This window comes from Chinchilla lanigera, unplaced genomic scaffold (assembly GCF_000276665.1).
Source record: "Chinchilla lanigera isolate Chin_1 unplaced genomic scaffold, ChiLan1.0 scaffold00016, whole genome shotgun sequence".
Taxonomy (NCBI): domain Eukaryota; kingdom Metazoa; phylum Chordata; class Mammalia; order Rodentia; family Chinchillidae; genus Chinchilla; species Chinchilla lanigera.
Window position 1 is genome coordinate 15,843,586 of NW_004955417.1, and position 5,871 is coordinate 15,849,456.

General features: G+C 49.6%; 1 long non-coding RNA gene across 1 annotated transcript; it reads left to right on the forward strand.

Annotated features, from left to right (window-relative positions):
* Positions 1–1,373: 1,373 nt before the first annotated feature.
* LOC106148193 lies at positions 1,374–4,652 on the forward strand. Its single transcript, XR_001233410.1, has 3 exons — positions 1,374–1,517; positions 2,471–2,634; positions 2,768–4,652. It is a non-coding gene; the product is annotated as an uncharacterized LOC106148193 (long non-coding RNA).
* The last annotated feature ends 1,219 nt before the right edge of the window (positions 4,653–5,871 follow it).

Here is a 5,871-nt window from a genome sequence, read left to right on the forward strand (position 1 = left end):
ACAATGTCTCACTAAGTTGCCCAGGCTGGGCTTGAAATTGCCATCCTCCTGCCTCAGCCTCCCAATGTGCTGGGATTATAGGTGTGTGCCACCACACTGGGCTTGGACTTCAGAACTGTAAAGCGTTTCTGGAGAAAGAACAGAACCCACTATAATCAAGCTCTTCCCAGCTCTCAGTACCCTGAGACTGAGAGTCAGGCTCAGGTTGGCTCACTTTGTGAGAGATGGGGTCTAGTGTTTCAAAAAGGGCTGCAAGAGAGCTCCATGCGTGAAGCCTGCTAGGACCCAGCCGCAATCCATGAGGCATTGCCTGGGATTGCCCTGTATTCAGAACCTTTCCATCTATCTGTAGAGTGAAGATTGTTTTGCTATGCTGGTAGGAACTTAGTGACAGCGTGCAGTCAGAGCAGAGGCTGTAGCCAGTAACAAACATCCCAGCTCACATGCTGGTACTACACACTCTGTGCCGGGCGCTTTCCAGGATTAGTTTCTTTAATCCTCACAACGCCCTTTTAGCGCAGGTCCTTGTGCCCATTTTACTCATGAGGAAACAGACAATCAGAGAGGTTAAGAATCTTCCCCAAAGTTGCACAGCTGGTGAGACCCGCAGCCAGGATTTGAAAATGGACTTTGTGGGCTCTGTTGTGATATAGGGATGCTAGCACAGTGGGGCGGGGTGGGCATGGCTGGAGGGGACTTTGCGGAGCAGAAGCGGATGCTTCTGGGACTGCTGTACTTTTAAGAGGTTCTTTGTGAGGAGTCAAGGTCTCAGTTGCAAGGTATGTGATCACTCTTGGGACCTGCTCTGTCCCACTGGCGGATAGACTCAGAGGAGTCCCTGTTCTCATACAGTGCTTGCAAAGGGAGCTGTATAGGCAGGAAATGTTGGTTTAAGAAGAGTTTAGACTCACAGGTGGATTACAGAGCAAGACCAAGAATTAAGGAGCACAAGGAGGCCTGGAAGGACATCACTGCCCCTTTCCTCTTGGTGTCAAGCAGCCACAGCAGGGTTTTCCTGAAACCACCTTGGCACAGCTCTCAGGACAGGTGCCCAGGCAGGTCAGCCTTGGTCCCAAGATTGTTTTCATGATCTTTCTGTGTGTGTACAGCTGATGCTTATCTGTGTGGGCTCAAGGGAACAAGAATGTGCCTCGCTTTTCTGAACAAAGGTGGCAATTCCATGCATATCAGACATTGTTGGGCTTACATTCCGATAAGGTCATCGAAAGTTGAAAATACCCTAAGTAGATACCATGTAATCCCTCAGCCAAGGCCACAGCATGGGCCCCAAAGCTGTACCTGCCCAAGGTCACACATCTGTTAAGCGGTGGAGCTAGGATTCAGAACCACACAGCACCAGCATTCTCCGGGAAGGGGGTGGGGAGAGATGACGCTTGTCCCATGCGCCTGTAGCACGCAAGCTTCAACTGCCATCCTTTAACATCTAACCTGTCTTCGAGGTGTTTAAGTCCGCTCCACTGCATCCACTTCTGCTCATGACTGGAGAACTGTTTTAGGTATGAATTCTCTTTTCCAACAATAGAGTATCATAATACAGGTGACCTCATTTCTTTTAAATATGCTTTTGGATTTTGAAAATAAATCAATGAAAGCCAGACATGATGGTGCACACCTGTAATCCCAGCACTCGGGAGGCTGAGGCAGGAGGATCGTTGCGAGTTCGAGGCCAGCCTGGGCTACAAAATAGGCTCAAGTCCAGCCTGAACTGCATAGCGACACCCTGTCTCAAAAAGACCAAAAAAAAGAAAGAAAAAGAAAATAAATCAGTGAAAATCAGGATCCCATGATTGTCAATGAGTAGTACCTCACTGTAGTACATTTAAGTGGTAAAAGACAGAACTGGTTCTTTTCTCAGCAACGCTACTGGAAATGAATGGGACAAGCCCTCTCCGAGTGCACACGGCTTTTGCAGAACTTAGTCTTTTCAGAGAAGTCATGTTACGTTGGCTTCTGATTCTTTTTGGCTCCTCTTTCTCAGCTGTGAGGATGCCATGTGAATTACAGTAGGGCCCCTTAGGTCTGAAGCATTGAGAGGCACCCTCCTTGCCCCTGGGAACCCCGTGTTGGAAGACGTTCATATAAAGATTTTGTTTCTTCCAGCAAAAGAGAGTCACAGCTCCACGGCTGGGGCACAAAGGCCGTGCCAGGGTGCACTATCATAATGACATGTGGGGGACGTCCTGCCTGCTGAGCTTGTCTTTCCCTTCAGCTATCAGATTTTGATTTGGGTTAAACCAACATGAACTTGAAGACAGCCGGCTTTCCTGCGACCCTAGCCAGGGAGTTGTAGGAGTGAGGGTGAGCTGGAGGCTGTCACTGGGCTGGCCAGGCAAGGTGGCCTGGTCTCCAGCCAAGGCAGGAGAGGGGTCTTTAGGGGATACCTACCGTGTGTGCCTGGCACTGGGTCTGGACTCTGGATGTGACAGATTTCATCACTGTGTTCACACAGCATTAAGAGGAACCCAGACCTTCCGCAGGACAGAACGAGGGCAAAACCAACTGACAGCCAGGCACGGAGCATGCCGCAGAGCCCGGGGAAGGGGGCCCCTAACTGAGGCCTGAAGTGAGAACCAGCTGAAGAGGCTGCCGCGGCGGCTAGCGGAGAAGCAGCAGGTGTGAAGCCGGTGGTAAATTTCAGCAGAAGAGCGGGAGGTGGGTGGGAAAGACAGGCCCCAGGGACAGGTCACACCCAGGTCTCATTTGCTTTGTGGCCCTGCCCACGTCCCACCTCTTTCGCCCCCCACAGAACACTGAAGTTGGCAGCGCCTGCTCTGTGCAGGGCACGGGTGCGCCCGAGCCTTGGTGGCGGGACCTCATCTTCACACAGCATTTGAAGGCGCTGTCTCACGTTCTCCCTGCAAATCCTTTAAAACATACGCATTTCAAAGAAGAAACAGGCTCAGAAGGTCTGGCTTAAGATGACACAGCCTGAAAGCACCAGAGGCAAGAGGCGTGTAGAAGTTTTGCCGCCACACTCCCTCCGCCCTCCCTCTCCCCGTCTCTGTCGCTGCCTTCCCCTCCGTCCTTCCCACTCCTGTCTTCCACCTTCCTCTTCCTCCTCGTCTTCCCTCAGCAACGACTGTCAACCTCGATTGTGAAAAAACACCGAGGAGCTTCGGGAACAGGCAGCTGTCCAGCCCCACCGCACCCCCACCCCTGTGATCTGATCAGGGCAGACGGGCGGGTCTCCGGGCCCGGCTTCTTTGGCTTCTGACCTGCAAAACAAGGAGGCAGCTCTCCTCGGCCCAGAGGGGCACCCCAGGCATGACAAGAGGGGTCCCAGCCCCTCCCAAGACCGAACAACAGCCGGCTCTTTAACCAAAGGCGGCTCTCACCTTGATAAAATTTTTCACCTTACTAAAATTTTTAAAGATAAAGTGAGGCTGTCGGACTCGATGACATCTAAGAGCCGTCATTCTGTGCTCTGGCAGAATTTCTGGTTGAAATTCAAGCCCAAGAGGTTTCCTGTTGGGCCAGCATTATGGGGAGACCCGGTTAACAGCCGAACCCCTGGAAGCCACCCTCCTGCCCTGCAAGGTGGCAAGGAGGAAAGGGGCAGGCAGAGGGGGCCTTGTTCACCCCAGAGCCTGGCTGTGCACACTACGTCCTCCTCTTATGCAGCCCTGGGGTGTTTTAATTCTCCCAAGTTCAGAGGTCAAGAGGGTTAAGATACACAGCACAAGAGGGTCAGCCCTGCATTTGCATAGGAGACAGTGGCTGGTTCTTGTGTTGACCTTTGGTTAAAGGCGGGGTGATACACTGTTTTCCCTCCCCAGCACTAGCCTGCTGATGGTCATTCCACAGGGATGACCCAGCCCTGCTGCGGGGCCCTCCGGTCTAGTCTGATCTAATCTGCCCTCGCTTGATGTGAAGAAAATACTTAGAATACTAGGGGGTTAAGTTGTTAGTTTAGAGCTCTCTAGAGGAACATAACAGAAACCCACGGGAGATACAAACGCAAGGGGGAAAGAGGCTCAAGAACACAGAACTGAAGAGAACACAGAAGTCACGGGACCAGAAAGCTTCGGAAACTCTGCATTTCTCCCTTCTTGTTTCTGTGTGTCTGTAAATCAGGTCCCCTATTTCCCTAAGTGGTCCGCTAGAATAGAGCCAAGCCCAGACTCCCCACTCCTCCACCCTGTCTCTGTGGGACGTGTCACAGTCCCCGCCTTGGAGATGCCCTGGGTGCGGTTCCTGCAGAGAGAATCAGGTCCATCCTGGTCAGTATCTATGCTCAGAGAGTGTAGCCATGCTGTAGGCCCATGCCTGCCAGGGCCAGTGTGTAAGTGCGCGCGTGTGTGCATGTGTGTGTGTGTGTGTGTGTGTGTGTGTGTGCACATGCGCCTGTGTGTTCATGCCAGTAAGAAGAGCCATTCTATGGTAAAACAAAAAGTGTCATTTGCTCACAGGTGACACAACACCCGGCTACTAGGACGTAACACCCAGCAGTTCACTTCCCCTTTCGATTCTTATTTTCCAGAGTTAAACAAATAAGCCACTGGTAATAATTGCTAAATGAAATTTATAGCAGTCCACTGGATCAGACTGGACGGGTCAAATGGACAATAAAATGGAGTCACTTGTGCTCAGGCCCCACAACACCATGCCAAAACAGAGTTGCTCATCTGACTTGCCAAGAAACCAGGAGAAAGAGACTAGGCCACCCCCCCAAATAAGCAAGTCATAGCTGGATTTTCCTCTGTTTTTACCTTCACAAGTAAAAAGTAACTGTGAAACAACCTTGTGTTCTGTTTCTGCTTTTCGCAGCCTTCCCTGTCTATAAAAGCAAACATTTAGCTGGACATGGTGGTACAAGCCTGTAATCCCAGCTCTCTGGGAGGCTGAGGCAGAAGGATTATAAATTCAAGCTCAGCCTGGACAATTTAACAAAACAGGACTGGGGATGTAGCTCAGTGCAAAGGCCCTGGGTTCAATCCCCAACACTGAAAAACAAAACAAAACAGAAAAACAAACTTCTTTTTGACTCAGTAGACTATGCCTTTGATTGGAGCTCTAGTGGCACAATCAGTTAACATGCGGTACTTAAACAGAATATGCCTTTGATTTTATAAAACGAGGTTGTTACGGCTTATATCTAGATGTTCCCCCAAAGTCTCATGTGTTCATAGGGGGGACTTGGGGGAGGTGGCTAGATCATGAGTGTACGATACTGGGTTGATCCACTGATTGGTTTATCATAGCTCTGGGTGTGGATGATGGATTTACTCAAGAGGGAAGACCCACCTTGCATGTGCATAGCACCAACCAATGAGCTTGTAACCTGGAGGGAATAAAAAAGGAAAGAAGAAGGAAGTAGCTCTGCTTTCTGCATGCCATGCCATGGACTCTTTCTCTTCTGCCATGTCCCTCTGCCATGCTGCCCTGCCTTGAAGCCTACTGACTATGGACCTAAACCTCTACAACTTGAGAGCTAAAACAAGCCTTTCCTCCTTGAACTTATAGGGGTCAGGTATTTTGTCCCAGCAATGAGAAAGTAACTAAGACAGAGATGATACCCAATTCTAGAATGACAAATAAAAACCAATTAAGATCTTTATTAGCTAAGCCTCCAGCACTGAAGAGGCTGAAGCAGGAGGATACAGAGTCCAAGGCCAATCTGGAATACCTAGGGAGACTCTGTCTAAACAAACAAAAATAAAACTTTAAATTTGTTATAATTTTGTCTTTTGACCTGGTAAAACATCATTAAACAAGCAAAAAATGAAGTTAATTCATATGTACAACTGCCTTCTCAACCAGGCATTAGTGTGATTTTTTGCTGCTGTTACGTATGTCAGAAACTGAACTCAGTATGATTCAGGGAAAATAGAAGATTCAATATTCACCAAG